The sequence below is a fragment of the Molothrus ater genome, chromosome 16 (assembly GCF_012460135.2).
Source record: "Molothrus ater isolate BHLD 08-10-18 breed brown headed cowbird chromosome 16, BPBGC_Mater_1.1, whole genome shotgun sequence".
Classification (NCBI taxonomy): domain Eukaryota; kingdom Metazoa; phylum Chordata; class Aves; order Passeriformes; family Icteridae; genus Molothrus; species Molothrus ater.
Window position 1 is genome coordinate 12,868,915 of NC_050493.2, and position 24,238 is coordinate 12,893,152.

General features: G+C 41.6%; 1 protein-coding gene across 11 annotated transcripts in view; it reads right to left on the bottom strand.

Annotated features, from left to right (window-relative positions):
* The window catches only part of RBFOX1 (RNA binding fox-1 homolog 1), a 1,183,000-nt gene that overhangs the window by 815,153 nt on the left and 343,609 nt on the right, over positions 1–24,238 (bottom strand). The window lies entirely within an intron of this gene.

Here is a 24,238-nt window from a genome sequence, read left to right on the forward strand (position 1 = left end):
GGAGCTTCCCGGGGCGGAGGCGCTGCCGCTCGCCAGCCGGCGCGGAAAGTGGCTCGGCGGCGGCGGCGGGCGGAGGTGACCTTCAAGCCCGGCGGGGCGGGCTGGGGCGGGGAGGGGGAGAGCGGCGGGGGAGCCCCAGCGCCGCTCCGGGGGAGGCGGCGGGGGCGGGATGCGCGATGCGGTGCGGCCGGGGGGAGCGGGGGGCTCCCGGCTCCGGAGGCGGCCCCGCCCGGCACCGGCGGCCGCGCGGCGGCGCCCGGGAACCCGCACCGGGCATGGCTCCGGGCACGGCTCCGGGCACGGCTCCGGGCACGGCTCCGGGCACGGGAGATGCCCACGGCCGGGATCCCGAACCTTGCCGGGGCAGCACCGGCGGCGCGGCCGCAACTTTGCATCCCCAGGGCTCGTCCCGAGCGGGCAGCGAACGCGCACACACCAAAGCGGCACCGAAGAAATTGCTGATGAAAACGATGCCCTTGGCGATCCCCAGCCATCTCTGCCTTGCTTCCTCCCTCGTGCCCAAAGGAAGCCAAATCTTGCAAGAATTGTAATGCTCACCTAAAGAGGAGAGCATCGCGGCGTTCCTAAAGGCATGGATTACTGTTCAATGAGGCTGATAGCAGCTATTGACGAGAAAGTTTGGGGAGGAAAATAAACATCAAGAGCTGTCAGAGCACTGCCTTGTCCTTCTCGATACCCCAAGCATTGGGTCTGTAGTGATCAAACGTTTTTGTGCTGCTCGACCTTCAGCTACAATAAATTGATGCCCCTGGGACTTAGTCCAACATGTAACTGGTATCAATTACAGACGGGGAGTGTGAGGATCAGACAGATGTGCTGCCTCCTGTGGGGTAGGAGTAGGGACTTGTTTCCAGCATCGAGATGGAAATGCAAAGCAGTTAATCAGGTGATAACGAGGAGGCAAGCTTTAAATCATAGGCGTGTGGTCCCTTAAAGAAAAACTTTATATGAATAATCTCCCTATAAACTTTTTCATCCGTGCAGAAAATAAACACAGCCAAGTCTTCATAAGCTGAACTGCAGTTCCCACATGGATCATGTACAGAAGCACATATCAAAAGCACATATCTGTATCCCTCTGCCTCTCCTGACAGATTTGGGGCTTGGCCTATTTCTGCTGCTATTTTAAGGCCCAAGGTGTGATCCTGGATCCCCTAAACACGGAACTCGGCAGAACTGCTCGGGAAGGTTCCTCTACCAGGCACACCAGTTTATGAAGCTGGATCATTTCAGACAGTGACTTCAGAATTTATCATTCCTCATCAAACATGAAGCAGTGTTTAATGGCTGTAAAATTTGACTCTGCCTCATTAAAATCTGTCAGATTACCGAGAGATACAAAGTTACTCAAAGATTCATTTTCAGGATCAAAACTCAAATTATCAAGTTATCCCAACAGATTCTCTCAAAATCTATGTCCCACTCTGAAGTCTGATCCCTATGAAGTTCATATAAAGATCTTTGGATGGATTTTAAATCCTATGGGCTTTCTTCATTTTTTTCAGCCTTCCAATTCACTCCAAAATCAACACAGAGAAGGCAATGGGAGTCCTATGTCCAAGAAATGCAAATTGGAGGTCAAAACATTACACTGAAGTTCTCTAAATCACTAAAAGATTATTTTACTGTTGGTAACTGATTACTTTGCAGTTCAAGACATTTAAAGGCATATTCACTAATCCCTCTATGAGAAAGCAATACTGGTAGAAGGTTAGTGAGTAGAAATGAGGCATTTCCTCAGCTCTTCCTTAATTTGTATATTTAGGCCCTCTAATAAAATAATTTTCAACATTTTGATGACATATGACTGACTGCATCGATAGGTTTGCCATAAGGCCCAACACCTCCTGCTTTATCAGCAGTTTTTAAAGACTGAACTAATAAAAAAAAACCTGAAAAATAAATACCCATGAAAAAAACATCCACCCTTTGATGCTATATGCTGATGTAGCATGAGGCAAACTTTCCTCCTGCTGAAATTGTTGCCATTGGGTGATTCAGGCTGAACGCTGGCTCACACAGAGGTGAGCACTGAGTGACTCAGGGCAGTCAGACTCTCCTGCCCCTACACTCAGTGACCATGAAGGCCCAGGGTTATCAAACACAGCAAGAAAGGAATGGTCATCCAGGGCCTTCTTCCCACGTGAACCAGCCCAGAATTCCTCTCTTTTCTCCAAATGTGTGACTTTCAGGGCAGCACTAATGCAAAGATTTTTAGGTATCTCAATTTCTTTCCAAACCTGACCTGTAGTATTTCTTCATCCACTCTCCTGTCTGGACAAAGCTGGCAGTCTCTAGAATGAACAATTTAAAACTATTAAAATTATTTGAAATAATTTTAAACTTATTATTATTTTGAACTTCTTATTATTTTAAATTATTTTAAACTATTAAAACTATTTTAATGTAAAATAATTTAATAAAATATTTTAAAATAATAAGCAGCCAGAGCTCACACAAATGAGCTAAACCAAAATCCTTCAGGAAAGAACAAAAATCTCATGAACTAGACATAATAAAAAGTTTTCTTTAGGCTCTGGAGCATTCCTGTTGAGTAGCGAATACTCACTGGAGTGTTGAGAACTACTCACAGGATTAAAACTAAATCAGGTGCAGGTGTTGGTTGCTTTGATCTGTGCTTGATTAGAGAATCAGGTGCGTGCTAAGTGACTGCATGAGAGTTTGTCTTTTGGAGTCTCAACACCTCCATCCTCTCCTTTTGTACCAGCCCTGTCAAAAAGGTTCCCTGGGCTTGTTTTTCACATCTGTCTTCCCTTTGTTCCCCTCACATGAAAGAACCCTGAACTGCAAGTCAGATCTTTCTTAAAAGAGCTCCTTCATTCTCCAAACTTTGCTGTGTGGGTGATACAGAGGCTCCCAGCTGGGGTTAAAGTTCTGCTGGAAGAAATAACTTTGGATGAGAAGAAAGGAGCAGAGGGAGAAGCCAGCACCAGCCTCACGAGGCAGAGCAGGGACCAGCTCCCAAATATTTTCCTGTTTTCTGTTCCAGAGCTCCAGCATTACAAAATTCCCTTTCCTAAAGACTGTGAATCCAAATGTGCCTGTGCATCTGTCCCACAGGAGCCACCTTCAGAAAGGCATCTTGCTATTTATTCATCTTTGGAATGAACAGACCATTAAAAACATTGGATAAAAATAATCTTGGGGATTCCACCCCAAAGTTATAATTGTGTACAGCATTTCTGTAGGAAACACAAAGAAAATACACAAACTTAAGTATAATTATCAAGTCGTGCACTTCAAAAGTTGCTTCAGAAGGAGACATTTTCCAATTTAATGTAAATTATCTGTGGCAAGAGAAAAAAATAAAGGACAAGTAGCAAATAGCTCCCGTGAAACATAATATTTTGAAGACATTCCTGGTCAGGGATTAATTCTTAAAATCTTTTTTAAAATTTCTCTTCTGAATAAAAGCCTATTTCATGTTTTCTTAAATTTGGAAACCTTTTTCCCTTTATAGTGAAATATTTTCTGTATTTATTTCCAAATTTGGGAACTGGTGTGAGGTTGTTCTAACCAAGAGCTCTCAAGAGCACAGATCTGTAGTATGTGAGAGAAGAATTGGAGGTGAAAGAGGATTTACTGGAGAAAATAATTGTTCTGAACAGCAGCCTAAGACAGTGCTGTAGTTGCTGTATCAAAAGAAAAAAAAAATCAAGAGAAAAGGGGTAAAAAATTTATTTAAAGTCTTCAAATATAAAGCTTCTGGGGGAAGATATAAATAGATATCTCCTGTAAGGAAGATATAAATAGTACATATATATTTAATGCTTTAAAAATTCATATTGTATTTGCAGCAAAGAATATTTCCAGCACATCCACATGCACTGTGATTTATTCCTGCTGGGGGAAGCTGCTCAGGCCATTACCTGTGGGAAGGGAACACAGAAACCATTGGCAGTAAAATTTGTGAGCTTCAGGGAAACTATCTGTGGTGGTGGTGGATGTGTCACAAATTTCAGGGCCACAAACGCCCCATGAATTGTCTTCAGAAAAATCTGCAGAAAAAATCTGCATTGCTACAAACCTTGGTATTAATAATGCCTTGACAGCCAACCCCTTGGACACTGGCAGGAAGTGCAGCCTTAAATGATCTGGGGAAAGATGTTCTCTGGATTCTTGAATTTCATGGAAAAAGGACACACAAACATAAGGAAATAATGAACAAATCACCTTCAGCACACAAGGAACATAGGAAAAAAAAAAGAAAAATATGTACCAGTCTGTACATGTGCTGTGCTGATGGTATGGAGGTTTAGTTGAACTTCAGTTTCTTAAATTCTTTTTAATTCTTGGCAATTTATCGTGTCCTGAGCACAGTTTTTATGGAGTGGCTAAGGACATTGTGTGTGTATGTGTGGGGTTAGATTAATGGTTAGACTGAACTTGTCATTTGCTTGGGCTTTGTGTATCAAACACTCTGAATAATTTAATGCTTTTGTCTCCATGACAGAACAAAGAGTTGCTGCCTTTTTTGCCCATATAGTTCTACTCAGGAGAATAATTTTGGGATATTTGGCCCATACTTTTAAGTTATTATTACACTTAGGTTTCAGATTTCAACCATACTTAATGAAATGAACTCCATTGTCACAGAGATTTGACATTACTTAATTAGAAATTCATAGCAATTTAGTAGAATCTTGGAGTAGAAAGATAAAACTTCTATTTTTAATGCCCTAATAGCAATATCTTCATGTGCTTGTATCTACATATCTATAAATTCAAGAGTTTCCCACTTATTTGCCTGTGATAAAACGTTAATCTCTTTCCTTTCTCCAGGGAGCTGTAATTTTCCTCTCCCCTGACTTTGACTTAGAGCATATGTACAATTTCTCTCAAAGAAACATCTTGAAGAAGCAACTGCATGCCCTGCTCCCTGGCACCTCCTGATTTTTATCCATCTCCTTTATCTCCGGGTTATTTTGGGAGTGCCTTGGGACTGAAGGCTGTTCAGATAGGGCTGATGGCTCATTGCTTTCTCTGTGCCCCAAAGGTCAGGCTGCTCCAGGTGACCTTTCTGCTGGGAAAGCCTTGCTGCAGCTCTGGGAGCTCCTTTTGGCTGTCCCACGTGGAGGGAGTGCTCCACACATTCGGCATGATCAGCTTCTGTGCTTCCCTTGATCTGGGAACTGGAAAAACAGAAACTTCCACCAACACTGAAGGGTTTGATCTGCAGCCTTGGGAGAAGCTTGGATTGATGTAAAAATGAAATGCACACATGTTAAGTAGGAAAATCATAATTTTGTGTTTCTATAAGAAAGTTTTCAGTAAGAACATGCCTCAGGTAAGTGAGAAACTGCATTGATAAATTGGTGAGGGGTTTATAATGTAGGGATGTGGTTGTGCAGAATAAGCTAAGAATTTAGAAGTTAAAACAGAAGCATTTGTGTGCATGTGAGACAGAAGCCTATTGGATGAAAGTCTCCACAGTGCAGCAAAATTAAGCAAAGGTGATAGGTTAGAAAAGCAAAATAAACTTTGTGGCAACTGTCCTTTGGGTTAGAAAGTTCAATATTGCCTTGTAAGACAGAACTTGTGAGCACTCTGAGCTGTGGCTGGCTGCTTGTGTCACAGATCTCACAGCCTCTGAGACTGATGCCTGTGTGAGCAATAAATCCTTCTTGTCTCAAAATTAGGCCCATCTCTTCATTAACAGCAGTGATATTAATACCTTGCTGTTTTCACTTCCATTTCCATGTAGGCAGAGCTCTGGAAGTGTTGAAAGGAATTGCTGGAAGCAATGACACCAGACTTTTCTCCTTTGTGCCTGGGACGGCTGCTACTGAAATAACCAGGGCAGGACTCTGGAAGATTTTAACCCAGTGAGATCTCCAGCTGCCTCCTGAGGATGCCACCAGCCCTTTCCCCTTGCTCTCCAGCTCTCCACCAGTTCCCTTTCCTGTGCAGGACAACAATCCTGGGTTTCCTTGAAAAAGAGCTACCAGACCCTCAGCTGTGAGCTCAGAGCCTGAGCAATTCCATGGTGGCCAGCAGGGAGCATGCAGCTTTTGGGAGCAGCTCTGTCTTTTAAAGGAAATAAATATTATTTAATATATATAAATATTGCAGGTGCTGCACAAGGGGCTTTGCAGCTCTTGTCATAAATATGGGAACCTTGAGGGAGCAGAGGGAGGAGTCATCTGCTCAGTGATGGTTCCTGTAGGAGCTGGAGAGTCCAGTTTAGCAATTCCAGAAGACATTCAGGGTCTATTTGGTGCTGAGAAATGTCTTTAATTCTTACATTGCCACAGCAGGATTCAGAGCAACTGAACGATTGCCAATTTTTATGGTTTCTCCAAGTGGAACCTTTTTTTGACCGTGCCACAATTAATAAAATATCTCATGGAGAATCGTTTGTACAGGTTTGGATGGACTTTTTCCATACCTGCAGACTTTGCAATTTACTCTTTCTAGAGATGTCTGATCCCACTGGCACTTGTGACACCCTCAGAATGAGCCAACATTTGCATCATAACCTCGGACTTTTCACCCTAAATTTGAGGAATTCATTGACTGACATCTGCATTTACATTATACAAAATTTAAAATTCCTTTTTGCACTGTTAATTGAAATACTGGAAGACAAAATTTGGGAAAAACCATTAGTGAAGACTATTTGATTCTCAATCCCCTGGACCAAGTTTCTAGCAAGTCTCTGTAGTTCATTAGCTACTGGATTTTGGAATTTTTATCTCCCCCTTAGCCTAACAGCATTTGGAATTAGTCCAGAACTGAAGATCCCAAACCCTGGAGTGTGGACCAACATAATTGAGAACCACTTGCCTAACATCACACATGATTCTATGTTTGCAGCACAGAAAGGATTTAAAAGAGGGTCATCAACAACAAATATCAGGGAAGCTACTGGTTAGCAAAGAAAAAGAAAGTCCCTGAAAATAATGAAATGTTTTCCAAACCTTTTATTTGTGAATCCATATTAATGGAGATAAAGAATCAAGCTGGCAAGTGGCCCATTAGAAATAAGAGAGAGGAAAAAACCTGCAGAGGTGTATTCACCCACTTTTAAGGGTAGAAACTCCCAGAAAATCCAAGAGCTGCAAAAATCAGATCTGCCAAAATCTCTGACTCCTGGAGTTAAACTACAGTTACAGAAATAGGTAATTCGTTTCTAGTATTTTTATCACTAATGTATTCACATCTCTGCTCTCATATGTGGCATATATATTAGATTCATAAAAATGAATTGAAATTTACTATTTCCTGGATTATCTTATTCCAGTTAAACCCTTGATTCATAAGGCAATTGCTGAAGATAAATAGAACTTCATGAATTGTTCATAAACTGCACAAATTCACGAGTTAGAGATGAAAAATGTAAGCCACACAACCCTTCATCTGCAGGCCAGAAAAATTGGAGTCCAGGTTTGAGATCAGCAGCGACCAAGATCCATTTTCATCTTATCACCTGAAGGCTTCCTGGTAGCATTTGTGAACTCAGTTTGTTCCCTCAGCTCCATCTCTGCAGGATAAGTGGCCACATAAATAATTCACTGGAACTTGTCAGAAACAAGAAGTTGTGAAATGTAAAGTCCCCTCCATCCATCCAGCTGTATAAGCAGCACACAGGAGCTAATTTTCTAACCTTTCACTAAGCTGTGCATGGAACTAGGCACAGAGGAGTCCTTGCACATTTTTAATAAACTAAAGCTCCTCAAATATCAATTCTTTCTAATAATACATTCCCTAGAAATACCACTTTTGAGGTTTTTCTGTTCTTTATTGCAGAAAAACTTCTCACAGGGACCTTTGGCTACACAACTGTTACCAAAAATAGCTTTTCCTTAACTGAATAACTTCAGTGTTCTGTTGTTCAGGGGGAGTATGTTACAGTCAGACTTACCTGAAAGAAAGCACAGAGGGGGCAGGGGGGACATGGCACTACTAATTTTGGGGTTTTCATGGTTTTTTGCAATGTGGGTTAGATTATAATGGGATTTTTAATGTCATTTGGAACCATAAATTTTTTAGTTTGAATGAGAGAGAAAACATGAAGACCATCCCCAGATTTGTCTTGGCAGCACTCTGGCCATGTCTCCCAGGAGAACAGGGAATAACAGAATCATGGAGTGGTTTGGGTTGGAAGGGACCTTAAAACCATCACATCCCATGGGCAGGGACACCTTCCATAGACCAGGTTGCTCAGAGCCCCGTCCAACCTGGCCTTGGAATGTGGCATTCACCTTCTCTGAAAAAATCCCTTCACCCAGGATTGTTCTCCTGGGAAGCTGAGAAGCCTCAGAGAAAAGGAAAACAATTCTGATCACATTTGCTTCTCCTGTGTTGTGCTCATGTGGAATGTGTTGGGAGATTGTTTACCCACAGGTGATTGTTCCATTGCATTCTGCTGGGAGTTGTTTTCACTCTTTGGCCAATCAGGGCCAAGCTGTGTCAGGACTCTGGAGAGAGTCACCAGTTTTCATTGTTATCTTTTTAGCATTCTGTAAGTATCCTTTCTGTAGTCTTTAGTACAGTATTCTTTAATATAATATAGTATCATAAAATAATAAATCAGCCTTCTGAGAACATGGAATCAGACTCATCATTCCTGCCTTTGTTGGGACATTCCCAGGAAATACAATATTGGAACACTGGAAAAACATGGGACAGCCCCTTGATCTGCAGCACTTTGTGGCTGATGGCTTTCAGCCCATGGTGTGGGGAACACCAACTCCTCTGCAGGGGTGGCTGAGACAAAGGGAGGCTGAAGGCCACAAATGTTTCACCAGAGTCTGTACTAAAAAATAATCTACATGGATGGTCACTGTGATTATTTAATCTACATGGATAGTCACTGGGTTTATTTAATCTACATGGATGGTCACTGTGATTATTTAATCTACATGGATGGTCACTGGGTTTATTTCATCTACATGGATAGTCACTGGGTTTATTTCTGCAACTACAGCTACAAAACTAGAGTTTTCAATAAAGCAGATTTTTACAAGGTTTTATGGCAATTTAAATATTTTGCCCTTGCATAATGTGTTAGCAGAACTTTTCTAAGAAAGTGACAGAAAGTAGGCATTTATTATTTGCTGGTTCTACCCTCACACTAAGACCTTAATCAAGCAGAGGTAGGATTTGTACTCATGGACCAGCTTGCAGCTGCACGGAAAACCATGTCCTGTGCCCTCCATTTATCCCCATTCACTGCACTAATTCATGGGTTTACAAATTATAAATTACAACACAACTTTCTCTTCTGCTGCTGTGAAAATTCAGCCTCCAGGTAGCCACTGGTAACCCCCAGGCTGTCCAGATGCAGACAAGTGTGGAAGTAACCTGAGAATTATCCCTGTGCCAAAGGTTTTAATGAAAAAAAAACCAACCAAACAACAAAGAGCACTCCTTAAGACACTTGTGCCTACAAAAAGAGGCAGCACACCCACACACAACAGCAGGAAAAGTGATACAGCCCTGGCTATTCCAGCTGTAGCTGCCTTACTTAGGCACTGCTTTTTTGGGAAGAATTGTGTTGAAATGACGAGCCAAAATTGACAACAGCCATCCTGCAGCAACATCACCCCCTCAGTGCTTTGAGACATGCAAAAGGGCTTCTAACAGGTATTTCCAGCCAGCCAATGGCTACAGAAAATATCACCTCAATACACAGATCAAGCTGATGCTTGAGATGACTTTCCAAACCACCTTTGCCAATTGCCTTTCTGCAAATAAGGGCCACATGTTAATTGCTTTAAATATTTTAAGGGATTAAGCAATTATGGGGTTTTATAGAATAGAGTCAATAAAAAAAATACTCTCTTTTCAAGTCTACTACATGAACTTAATTATGAGATAAAGTGTTAATGATGCTGTAGTAATTTTACACTGTGAACAAGGCAGATGTAGAGGCTGGCTGGGCCTGTGATAACAGGAATTTCAGTGGGAGTTCAACTGGGCACCTGCTGCTGCAGAAAACCCCTCAGGTTACAAGTCATTCCTTGAGGAAATGAGTTTTTCAAGCTGGCATAGCAGCAAGAGCCAAAGGGCTTGATCCTTTTCAGAGCGAGAAGTAGGAGCCTAAACCACTTCAGAATTCAGGCTTTATACAAAAACTCACTTGATTAATCTCTAGCAGACTCTGGAAGGTTGTGACTAACTGTGAGGGGCCACTACTAATTTTGGTTATTAACCTCATTTGATACAAATATAATCTGTTTCTCCATTAACGTTAATCCCTTTAAAATATTTCCAGTGCTTCTCCCATTAATCCATGCCCTTTATTTGATTGCAGAGGGACTAATTGCAGAGTTAGATAATGGTTTGGATGAGTATGTCTGGCAAAAAAAACCCCAACAACTTATCTTTAAAAAGATTTTCTTGAGAGAGGAGCATTTCAAAACTTTTATGTTTCCTTGGCCTGGAAAGGGGTGGGCTATGTAGGGATTCCTAGGTAAAAGTCACCAGAAGCATATAAAACCAGGGTTTGTGGTGTATTCTTACACCAAACACATTTAAAATCCTTCAGCACTATTCAAATAAAACCAAAACTTGATGGGTAGAGAGCATTTCACTCGCAGCTGCTGAGAAATAGGTGTCAGTAACATGATTTCTGCTCCCTTCTTTGTTCTGAATGGAATGGGAATGGGAAACCTGCATTTCCTGGGATTTGGGGAATCTGGGGACATGGTGGTATAAATATTTAGCTCAGTTAATAAAACAGATGTAACACTCTGGACCTGGTGCCAACAGAACAAAGACCTTGTGCAAGGGCCATTGGTTTCAGCAGCATTTGGGGAGTTGGTGTCAGCTTCATTTTAAACCCAGCAACAGAACCATCGATTTCATTAGGCAGGGAACCATGAAAAACACACAGAAATTGAAATTGATTTGGGATGTAGAAAATACAAATTTGAGAAATTGACTTTGGGATGTAGAAAATACAAATTTTTGGTGAGATTCCCCCCTGAATTTCTCATTCACACTCTCTTTAACACTGCCACATGAGGAGCTATGTTTAGACTCCCATGCTCGCACAAAAACCTAGAAGATATCCTGGACCTGTGAACTGCCTCCTCACCATGCAGGAGATCATAGCACAAAATTTCACGAGGGAATGCTCAGGCAGAGCTGGGATGGTCAGGACCAAGGCCTGGTCCCCCAGTGCTCCATGCCTGATGGAGCTCTTTGCCAAAGGGATTGCACAGAGCACACAAAATACAAGGCAGAGGATCCCTGGTTTATACAAGCTGCTTCTAAGCCTAACTTTGGCATAAATGGCTGAGTAAAGTGAATGGGGAAGAGCAAACAGACACCAAAATCTTTCCTAATGACCTCTCCTGACAGATGCCACCCCAGCTCCCAGAAGCACAGAAAGCAAATCCAGCACAGCAGTGAATCCTGCTAGGAAAGCTTTTGGGCTGATAACATTAAATGATATCATTCCCATTTTTGATGTCAACTGTGCAAACCAGCTCAGGTGAAGTCCTGCTCCATTGAAAATTGCATTTGTGCAGCATCCTCCAGGTTTACCACCAGAGTTTCCCATTTGCTGTCACTCAGTGAATGAACTTTGCATTCCCTGCATTTATCTGTGTCCCACAGCTCTCCCTGTCCCTTTTCCCTCTTTCTGAGCTGACCATGGCTCCCAAAGTGTTTTGGAGAATATTGTGTCCTGGTTCTGTACTCCAGACAGCAAATCTGTGTTTGAAAGAGACATTTGCCCACACACCAACAAAGTAAAATGAATTTCACAACAACGAGCCTCTGCCCATTAGATTTAGGAATCTATGCAGATTCTCCAGTGAGGCATAATTCTTCCACAACACTGAAAAAATCCCTCCCCTCCTTACCCTTTTCTTGACTTTTAATGCCTTAAGTATAAAATTCTTGCAGTCAAACTCTCTTTATTTTATCTTCACCTTTCCTCATCTCCCAATTTCATAGCAGTAGCTTGATTCCCTTGTATTTTACTCTATTTTGCATCCTTCTTTTCACCAAGCTTCCTCTTCTGAACTGTGTGCCAAGAGTGAAGGCTCCACCCTTTTCATCACCCCTGGAAGTTCAGGAAGTTCTGAAGAGGCCTCATGATTTATGTATTTTCCTGGAGCATTCTTCACCTCCTGCAAAGTGTCAGAAGATAATGAGGTGATGAAAAGGGGATGTGAAAGGCCACGTGTCAGACATCATACTCCAGAAATCCTCCCACAGGTCCCCTTTGGGCTCCCTTTTTCCAAGCTACTCCAAGGTTTGCAACTAAAGGATCACAGCTGGAGAAGACTGGGCTTTACCTGAGAAACTTTGATATGAATAATGTGTTTACATTATTTTTGTTATCCTTAGTGGATATTGTTCATTTCTACCATGGAAAATACTGAAATCTCATGAACCTCACAATTTCCATAATATTGTTTTCATAAACTTTTCCAAACAAAGCTCACAAGTCCCATGAACAATTGAAAGTGAATTATTTGGCCTAATAAGGCCCTCACAGACCTTTGGGGAAGAGGAGGAGCTCAAGGAACCCACAGAACTTTTCCATAACACCCACCAGGGTCCCACCAAGGTAAATTCAAGCTGGTGCTGAAATTACCAGCTGGGAAATTTCACAAATTAAATTGACAGCTTGGCCAGCAGGCTCAGCTCTGAATGGAGCCAGTTCTGGGGTTATTTCATAGCCTTTGACAGCAGCAGATTGAAAACCACATTCAATGGGTCAAATGAAGAAACAATAAAACCCCTTCAGAGATTCAGCAATGAACAAGAGGAATTTGCTGTCCTAAATCAAAAGTGGAGGTATATGCAAAATTGAATTTCTGCATTTCATTTTTGACAGTTTTTTTAGAAAGCATTTAACTACTCATTTGTAAACTGACAACTGCAAACTTAGGAATCATTCAAATATATAAAACCACTATTAAACAGTTTCAAATGTTGATCATTACCTGTAAATCAGGCTAAAAGTACCCAATTATAACTGAAACTCATTCCTAATATATTTTTATTCACCATCCTCTTTGCTTCATGAAATCTGATTCCAATCTGAGAAGATTCTGCCTTGTTGTACCTGCCAGGGCAGACCCAATTTCTTGCAGCCATGGCTGTGCCCTCACAGCCAGTTTATAACTTCATCACACTGTCAGAGAACTCCTATTTAAATAAATATTCCTATATTTATTGTATAAATATTATATATTATATTTATAAAATACTTATATTATTATATAAATATATAAATATTCCTATATTTATTATATAAATATTCATATATCTATTATATAAATAATCCTATATTGATACAGCTGCAGAAAAATCAGCCCAGAACAGTTCTGCAAAACCTTCAAGCTGTAAACTTTCTAAAATAATTTTAAAAATGATCCCATTATCTCATTATTAAAATACATATACTTATATCACATAATATGTCTTATTAAAATTATTAAAATATATATAAAATACATATTTTATTAAATACATACATATGTATTTAATAAAATATTATTAAAATACATATACTTACATCTGCTCACTAATAGTTTGCAATTCTGCTAAGGTTTGCATTCATGTTCAAAACTGCTATAAATTTCAAAGGAATTTACAATTATTTTACCACAGCCTGTTAATAACAGCAAGACTATTCTTTGAAAGTAATAGAGCAGAAAAATAAGGCTAGCTCTTGTCTCAGGTCATATAAACCATCATTTAAAGACTATCAGTGTGTCGTGGTTGTTAGAGGCAGTGACACAAGACTAATTGATGGTGACCAGGCAGAAGGCATCCAGCTGGAGCAATCCTCCCCAGGAATCAATGACAAAAGAGTCACCTCGGCCGGGTGTGCCAGGAGCAGCACTCGCTGCTGCCCCCTCATTCCCAGCCCAGGGAAAGGCTGCAGCTCTTCATTAAACCTGAAATTATGCAGCATCAGGGGAGATTTGCCCGTGCTGCAATGCTCCTGATCCAAAGGTAATGGAGACATGTGAGGGAAGCTGTTTGAGGAGATGTTTACCAAAAATGAAAGCAGAGCCCGCTGTCACATTTGCTGAAAAATCCCTTTGCCCAGGATTTCTTCTCCTGGGAAGCTGAGGAGCCTGAGAGAAAAATGTAAATAATAATTATCTGATTAGCTTCTCCTGTGTTTTGCTGCTTTGGAATGTGGCTGGAGATTGTTCACCAACAGATGCTTGTTTGATTGGTTCCATGTGAATTGTTTTATCTTAATGACCAATCACCATCAGCTGTGTCAGACTCTGAGGAGTCAGTCATGAGTTTTTCATGATCATTTTGTAGCCTTCTGTCTGTATCCTTTCTCTATTCTTTAGTATAGCTATAATATAATATATAATATATAATATAAAATATAAAATATAAAATATAATATAATATATAATATATAATATATAATATATAATATATAATATATAATATATAATATATAATATAATATGTATAATATAATATATAATATAATGTATAATATAATATATAATATAATGTATAATATAATATAATGTAATATAATATAGTTTTGACTCTTTGGCCAATCAGGGCCAAGCTGTGTCAGGACTCTGGAAAGAGTCAGGAGTTTTCATTATTATCTTTATAGCATTAAGTATCCTTTCTGTATTCTTTAGTATAGTATAGCATTCTTTAATATAATTTAGTATTATAAAATAATAAATTAGCCTTCTAAGAACATGGAACATCAATTCATCAATTCCTCCCTTCGTCTGGGGAACCCTGAAAGCACCACAGCCCACAGGGGCAGATCCCCCTCTGGTGCTCAGCTCTGGGGATCTGCTGTTGCTCAGCTCAGGAAAAGCAGAAATCAGGAAAACCTGTCCTGCAACACTGACACAGAAATTGCACCCTCTGTTTCAGGGGTTCAGGAGCGCTAAATTGTGCAGCATGGAGAGAGTCTTTGCAGCATGGTTCCAGCCTGGCTTTACATTGCTCCAGCTTCATGCCATGATCCCACAAGGAAGTTTCTAAAATAGAACTCAAATGAAGAATTGAATAGGAAAACTCATAGGAAAATGAGCCAGGAGGGAACCATGGAATGGTTTGGGTAGGAGAGGACCTTAAAGCTCATCTCATTCCACCCCTGCCATGGCAGGGACACCTCCCACTGTCCCAGGCTGCTCCCAGCCCTGCCCAGCCTGGTCCTGGGCACTGCCAGGGATGCAGGGGCAGCCCCAGCTGCTCTGGGCACCCTGTGCCAGGGCCTGCCCACCTCCAGGAAAGGCAAAGCCCAGTGGTCAAGGCCACCCAAATTCCATTTCTGTAGAGGCAATTGCCCTTTGTTATACACAGACAAATTCTCCAAAGGGTGGAAAGCCTCTAAGGGAAGGAAAAAAAATAAAATTATGGTTTTTTTTCTGAAAGTTGCACTGCCTTTGACAGTTCCTAGAAATGGGAGAGATCAAAATTCACGTTCCCTGTAGATGCTTGGGTTTGTGTAGGCAGCCAGCCCAGGCAGACTGGGTTGTTCAGAGAGCAAGAGGTGAGATCAGGAACCATCCCCTTGAGCTTCAACCCAACAAATAGAACTGCTCAAACAAAGACTTGCTTTGTGTGGTTTTATTTGTTTGTTTGTTTGGGGGTTTTTCTCATTTTTGTTTGGTTTTTTGGGGTTTTTTTCGGGTTTTGTTTTTTTAAGAAACAACTTCTGTGGTTGTCACAAAATCTTGTGGTTTCTATACACAGGGTTTAGAGAGCAGCAAGGGCACAAGTCTGCCACAGGAACCACAGGCACTGGCAGCAGCTCCAGTTTGCCCAGCAGCAGTGGCACCGTGCAGGTCACTGCTTTCTCCAGCCCTTGCCACCCCACCCCTCAGCACTGATTCCTGAGCGCACACAAGAAATTCACCACTAATTCCCAGTTAATACAGAACCAGCAACAAGGTTTGGTTGGCACTGTTACACAAAGGAATTAAATATATTCACTGGGAGAAAAAAATATATTAAAAAACCAAATTGAACCAAGGCTGCAGGGGAAGCATGAGGCACTAACCCCTGCAGTAATCCTATGGCTTCTCTCCTGTTCCCACTGATAAATTTATTACAAATGTGTAGCCATGAACTGCAGCAGAAAATTTCATGCTTATATTGATGAGATTAATGGACTATTATCTCATTTCCAAGATTACTTAGAATTGATTTTATGGCTCCTTTCCTCTCACAGGTTTGAAGCACTGATTAAAGAAAGGCCTTGGCTATGAAACCAGAGCCTGAACTTTGCCAGGTTTGAACTGTGCTTTCATACAAGCTTTCTTGCTGGAAGCACAGTCACATCTAAAAAAAAAACATTTGTAAGAGCAAAAACCACATTTCTGTAATATTCTTCCTTTTTTTTTTTTCTCTTTCTTTGCCACCAATATGGTTATAAAAACCACATTTCTGTAGTATTCTTCCTTTTTTTTTCCCTCTTTCTTTGCCACCAATATGGTTATAAAAACCACATTTCTGTAGTATTCTTCCTTTTTTTTTCCCTCTTTCTTTGCCACCAATATGGTTATAAAAACCACATTTCTGTAGTATTCTTCCTTTTTTTTTTCTTTTTCTTGGGCAGCAATAAGCTCTGGGGAGTGCAGGAGCAAGGAGCCTGGTGCTGAGGCTGTACCCCAGCAGGGCACCAAGCCAGTGCTGCTTTCACTGGGGTTTTAAGGGTGAAGGGCTTTCATGGTGGTTTCCTCAAAGCCAGCACCAGCACCAAACCCCAAAAGAGTGAAAACAGCCCTGCCCACTCTGTACTGACTTGAAATAACACTCACGTGGCAACAGCAAAGCAGAGAGCCTGGACTTGGGATCTCAAGGTCTAATTATGCTGCATGGTAAATAAATAAATAGAAGAAATGGCATTTGTGTTACTCTAATAACAAAAATGCCATCTGTGTTACTCCAACTCCTGCACAGCCATGAACCACAGCCTCCTCTCACCTGCACACACAGCTTGGAGATTCCTGCTGCCTTTGGGGCTCTCCTTGTCTGTGGCTGTAGTTTTAAAGTCGTGCACAGCTCCACTGAACACAACTGGAACAAATGTTTTGCTGACTATTTTCATCCAGAAATACTATTATATCATTGCTAGCTGATAGAGAAGCAGAGTGAAATGAAAATGTACAATGGAACTGCATTCCCACTGTGACAGTAAAGAAAATCACTGTAATATCCATCTGGTCCTATCACATATTTGGCCAAATATAGCCCTTTCTAGAGTACATTGTTTTTATTTACTTGCAGTTACACAAACATACTAGAAATGCTTACAAACATGTTCCTTTTTCTATTTCTCAGCATAAAATCACAACTAGTTTTAAAAGTAATTCTGAAAAGAAGCCTAAAACAACAGTTAAAATAATGTCTTTTTAATTATCCCCCAATATACTTATATACTAATACAGCCCTATGTTTATATAGCTGTATACTAATGTGGTCCTATATATAGAAATAATATTTTTACAGCCAGTTTGAAGAAAGCTGGTCCTAGGAAAAATACCAAATTTAGGAAAAAACTTGAAAGGTTGTGGTATTTTCTGAGTCCCCTGTCGAAGGGAGGAAATGATGAATCTGACTCCATATTCTTAGAAGGCTGATTTATTAATTTATGATCTATATTAAAGAATGCTACACTAAACTATACTAAAGAATACAGAAAGGATCCAGACAGAAGGTTAGAAGATAATAATGAAAACTCCTGACTCTGAAAGAGTCCCAACACAGATTGGCCCCAATTGGTCATTAAGTTAAAACAATTCACAGCAGAAGTCAATCAAACAATGACCAGCTGGTAAACAATGTCCAAACCACATTCCAAAGCAGCAAAACACAGGAGAAGCAAGCAGATAATTATTGTTTTCATTTTTTCTGAGGCTTCTCAGCTTCCCAGGACAGAAATCCTGGCAAAGGGATTTTTCAGAATACATTGGTGACAAAGGGTGGGGCAAATAATTTGCATTTTGTGCCAAAGTTCTCAAGCCTCAAGGGTTTGAGCCCCCCTCCCTGTTCAATAAAAGGTTTCTCAGCCCCCATCCTGCCCAGCTGTGCCCATCCTGAGGGGGTTTGCTCTGGGACCCCAGAGGAAGGTGCTGCATGGCTCAGGGTGTCCCAGCAATTGCAGCTGGCCAGGTGCAAATTCCCCTCCCTCAACTGAGCTGGGGATAAATCATTCCATAAACACACCTAATGGAATTCTGCTCAATGGCTCAGGCAAACTGAAGGCAGACAAGTCTATTCAGAACAGGCATCTGAAATGAATCTCACATATCAAATCAGTCTAACAACCTAAAAAAAATAATGCATTTGGTGACTCATCTGGATGTCAGAACATCAAGAACTCGGGGAAGGGAGAGACTGGAATAACAAAGTCCTGAGGAGTGCAGGACATGTGGGTGCAAACAGCTGAGGGAATGTCCCCACACCTCTGCTCACAGAGGCAGCAGCTAACAAACAAAGAATCCAGAGTGCAGGAGGACACCAGGGATGATGGAAGAAATAAAAACTACACATCAAAGTCTTACAGAAATAGTTTTCATCCTTTCCTGTATGAAGTCCAGGATAAAAAGACTTAGAGACATGTGAAAGCAAAAATACATGAGAAAAGTATTCTTACTGTATTTCTGAGAGAGACACTCACCTCAATGCAGTGGAGAGCCTGATAGCAGAGGGTATTACAGTCCAGACTCTCCTCAGAGAGTGTTCCTGAGACACAGCCTTGCTCTATCACACTCCCCATCTCTTCCACACAGCAATCACACATACCATCCTGTCATTAAATGGCAAGAATTAACTTTAAATTGAACCTACCTGACAGGAAAAGAAAAAAAAACTCTTTTCTAGAGTAAAAACCTTCATTTGGCCAGACCAGTCTGATAATGGAAAAAATGCCTCCTTACTACAGGCAAACTGTGATCAATGAGAGACACAGAATCTCAAAGATCCAGCCTTATTCTAATTCCAGGGATGTAGAACAGCACTTAGGGTTGAAAAATACAGTGGGACTTGCTAAATTTCTGAGTCTTAACATTCAGCCCTGAACTCTCCTGTACTCAGAAAAGCTCTGTCCTTTGAAAAGGTGAATATTAAATCAGACATCATTTTTTCAGTCCTTATTTTGACAGAATTCTGAGCCCATTACTAGCAAAGAAAATAACTGAATGTAAAAAAGGCTGCAAAGTTTTAGCTGTAAATTGTCCAGCGAAACAAAGCCGAGCTCTGATGGTACCTTTGGATTACATTATTTTTGTCTGATTTAAATGAAGCAAAAATAAAAATTACAATGCAAGATCAGCAGTGAATGAACAATGAAGCCAGACCTCTAGATCCATGCTGAAGCACAGGAGAAGACATCTTCAGCTGCCAGATGTGATGGGCTGGCCTTGCCTGGCTGCCTGAGGCCCACCCAGCCACCCTGTTCCTCCCCATCAGGACAGGGGACAAAATAAGCTGGAAAAGCTCAGAAATCAAGATTAAGCCACTCCAGTTACTGTCACAGGCCAAACAGGCTCGACTTGAGGGAAGCTAATTTCATTTCTTGCCAATTTGGATGGTGGGAAACAAAGACAAAAGCTAAACCTCCTTCCCCCCAGGTTCTGATTAATGTTAAAGACAAAGGTTAAACCACCTTCCACCCTTAATCTTTTCCCCAGGTTCCACTTCAGGCTCCTGTCCTTCCTGTTCCCTGGAGCAGGGATGGGTATGAGGGTTATCATCTCCAACAGGTGGGAAGAATGATTGGCCTCTGACTACATGATATCAGAGGGCTAATTAATTACTTTCTTATACTATATTATACAAAAACTATATTATATTACTTTACACTAAGAAGAACTATCAGTAACTGTAGGAGGGACAGGGGTAGGAGGGTTGGGATGGATGGAGATGAGAGATCTCTAAAGCCAGGGCTTGGAATTTGGGGTTTATTGCAAAGGGCCAGTGCAGGGCCCTGCTGGGGGCTGCCAGACACAGCTTGGAGCAGGAAAGAAAAGTAGAGAGAGTGGGAAAGAGGATGAGAGAGAGGATGAGAGAATAAGAGAGCAAGGTTCCTGTTCCAATGTTCCAATGAAATAAACCTTCTTCTGTGCTGAATATTCTAATTCTCACTAACCAACCTAGTACAAATCCTACAGCATTTCCATACAGCCTATAAGAATCATTACATCACCATACTGTGTTACATTTTAAACCCTACAAACTCCTCTTTGGGCCCCTTCTGCCAAGCTGTAGGGTCTGCTCTGACCCTTGGGCCTGTCTGCAAGCAGAGGGTGCTGTTCCATCAAAAGGGGATCACCTTCAGCTGGCCATGCCATTATTTTCCAGTTGTTCAGTAACTGAGGAATCTCAAAGCTTGCTTTCATTTCAATCTCGCTTATACTTTCCATATTCTCAAAATCTTTTGCCAGGCAATCATATTTATAAGGCTTTCCTGTTTCATCTTCCCCAACAACTAACTAACTAACTAACTAGAAAACCCATGACTCTTCCTGAGAGTCCCCACACACACACACGTGGATCCAACTGGTCAGTGAATCCCAAACACCATCACCAGAATCCAATCAAGCAATCACCTTGGGTAAACAATCTCCAGAATACATTCCACATGGGCAAAAACACAGGAGCAGAAAATGGGATAAGAATTGTTTTCCCGTCTTCTCTGAGGTTTTCTCACTGCCTTTCCCAGAAGAAATTCTTGGGAAATTGTGCCTCTCTGTAAAGAGAGCTGTGGTTACAGATGAGCAGAGCACCGATGCTCATTTCCCCCTTGTTCCTCCCTGCTGCAGCTCAGCATCCCCAGGGGCTGCCAGGGGAGCCCTGCCCGGAGCCTGCAGCCCATCCTGCCCCTCCTGCTGCCTCCCCCAGGGCTCCAGGGCTCTTTTCCCCCTGCTCAGGCAGCTCCTGCCCTTTGCTGCTCTGTTCTCTGCTGCGGCTGATGCTCAGCCCTGCCCGTGCTCACAGGCTGGGAGCGACAGAGCCAAGCAGGGAGTGAGGGCCCTGCCCAGTGTGGGCACACCTGTGCCAGTCCAGGGGGGCTCTCTCCCCTCCCATCCCTCCAGGTGTGCTCACCTGTGCCAGTCCAGGGGGGCTCTGTCCCCATCCCTCCAGGTGTGCTCACCTGTGCCAGCCCAGAGGGGCTCTGTCCCCATCCCTCCAGGTGTGCTCACCTGTGCCAGCCCAGAGGGGCTCTGTCCCCTGCCATCCCTCCAGGTGTGCTCACCTGTGCCAGCCCAGGGGGGCTCTGTCCCCATCCCTCCAGGTGTGCTCACCTGTGCCAGCCCAGCAGGGCTCTGTCCCCGTGCCAGGGTGGCTCTGCAGCCAGCTGGGCCATTGGCTGCTGGCCAAACCCAACCCACCACACCACATTGCTGCTCATAAAACTTCTCAAGAGCCACATGGCCAAAATTCCTCCCCCAGTGGCCCAAACATCAGCTCCTGTCACCTACAACATTTATTTTTAATAATTTAATAAATTTTAAATACATTTATTTTTAACACCCTCCCTATCCATTCTCTCAATTCCATTTTTCTTAGTACCACAGACACAGATTTTCTGTGCAACCATCTCTTTTGGCAATTCTTTCTCTCCCTTCTGCCATCAGCCAAATTGCAGCACAGCTTTCTCACATTTAGGGAGTTCAGGTGGGCCTGGTAGAGTTTGAGCACTGCCTGACCCTGTACAATAACACTTTTCTCCACAGGGTCCTTACATTTATTCTATTAGTCCCTGGTACTTATTCAAGTAAACACAAAGGAACCACAGGGCAGTGGTGAATTAGGATCTAAATTTTAATTCCTGTTCTAGATTCTTGATTGGTTTTATTTCACTAGAGGCAAGCTCTCAAGACATAAACAGAATTAAAAATGCATGGACTGAACTTAAAATGTAATATAACAAATGAAATGCAATGCTGTTACTTAATAGCCTTGGCTATTGAAAGTTCAAAGACATACTGCATTTCAATTATAAAATGAAACATCATTGTGTTCAAAGGAAAAACATCCACCGAGACACAAAATCCCTTCTGGAGATTTTCTTGTACTATTTCCCTATTTCTAACCCACAAACTCCAGGGGAGGTGCTGTCAGACATCAAACCCATTCAGTTCACCAAACCAGGTTATCAAGGTGACCTAATTTCATCTTCAGCTGATGAGGACATTTCCATGAAAGACTCTGCAGTCTCCAATGGCTTACTGGGGGTGAGTCTATTAAGTAAAGAAAATTAGCAGAGCATATTTCCTTATATTCTTAAAATATCTTAATTACAAAGAAATTAAGAAACACTCTTTAGTGTTTTAGAAGCACTGCCAGCTGGGGTCAGCTCATCACACCACAAATATTTAGGGAAAATGTACAATTTCAATGAATAGCTAGGGAAAGGCTTGATCCAAGACTCTCCTGGTGCAAAAAAATAATCCACTTAACCAACAAACTTCATTCCTCTGCCACTTTATAGATGAAGGAAGAAAATGGAAATGAAGGAAATTCTTTGCTTCTTGGATGGCTCTTACAATGTATAACACAAAAACTTCATTCTTCTGTCACTTTACAGGTGAAGGAAGAAAATGAAAATGGAGGAAAAGGAAAATTCTTTGCTTCTTGGATGGCTCTTACAATGTATAATACAAATATTATCCTGTGACTGTTATTTCAACTCTGATGCATGGTCTCACATGCACTGGAAATGGAGTTTGGGATGATAAATCCATGTTTTGTTCTGTATCTGTGCTACATCTCTGTATTGTTAACACACACCAAAGCAGTTGCTCACCACAAGCAGAGGTTGAACGGCTGCCCATGAACAATTAAAAGCATTTTAGTTGACCAGGTTTGCAGTTTAAATTGATTCAAAGCCATTCCCATTGCATGCTCTGAAGGAATTGAAGTCTGCTGCAGATGCTGTCTTAGACAGAAACAGGACAAGCATTTGTGTTCTTGTCTGAGCCATAAGAAGTTGTTTTACTCTCTTTATGCTGTAAAAATCCATCTAAGCAGGATTATTAGAGGTTGGTGGAATGTCACACTCTGGAAAGTCACTCTAGTGACAGCAAACTGCATCAATGGATTCAGCACTGAGCCATGGCATGGGGGAAATCTGATTCCAGCTACAGCATGGATGGGAGTGGGAAAATCCCAGGAAAGCAGTGTCAGAAAGAGTGCCAGGAAAGCAGAGCCTGGATTCAAGAGGTGATTTTATAGCTAAGCTTAGAAGAAAAAGGCGAAAGCTGAAAGCCAGGTGTTGGTGGTGTCTTGGGCCACCAAGAGGGATCAGAACCTGAGCTGGTGCTGAACTGACAGGACCTGACTCAGTTTCTCTCTTGGATGCTGGTGGTTTGCAATGGCCATGAGGGTGATGAGGTGATTCATGGGGAGAATTCCTTCAGGGAAACGTGCCTGATGCTGTTTTCTAGCTTACAAACCAGTGGGGAAAGTCCATAAATTTAAATTGCACTGTGGGGGATCTTGGGCTATAGATCAAGCCTACATCCAGATTTTCCCTACAGCTGACTACCAACTTCCTAAATCCTGATTTTCTATTTTCCCTTTTCTTTTTTTCCCTTCAATAAGTAATTCTTAGCTTTTAGGAGAAAAATAACCTTTAGTAATCACATTTCTCTACTTCACTTTTCCCCCTGTACATAAGACTGCTTTCTTTCCTTCTCCATTTTAGTTTGGCAGGTCCTGTCATTCCCATCTATGTAAAAAAAAAAAAAAAAAATTAAAAAATTGTTTCTTTCTGGTATTAAACAGGATCCCACCAAGTGTGTTGAGAGTGTAAACTCCACCATCCAAGACCCAGCTGCAGCTCCCCTGTGCTGCCTGTTTGGTGTTGGGTTTGCACTCAGACCCATTAGAACATTGAGAGTGTCCAGGTTGTTGCCAGCCTGCTGCAACAGCACTGGAGAAACAGAATCCTCTGCACCTTTGAAATAAGGAAATCAGACCTGTGTGCTACATAAAAAAACTCTTTTAACTATGCTTAAATCAGATTTATATGTGCTTAAATAATTGTTAAATAAATTAAGCAAAATTACAGCAGCACATAAGAAAATTCTTTAGAAATGCAATGTTCAAAACAACAATATTGTTACTGGTGGTAATCCATGATGGCTGGATGCACCAGGGTCAGCTTTTATAGTCAAATTACCTTTTTCATTGTCAGTTTATTCTCTAAATATTCCTTTTTGAAGCACACATTTCTCTGAACTAGCAAACATTGCAATATAAGCAAATGACACCT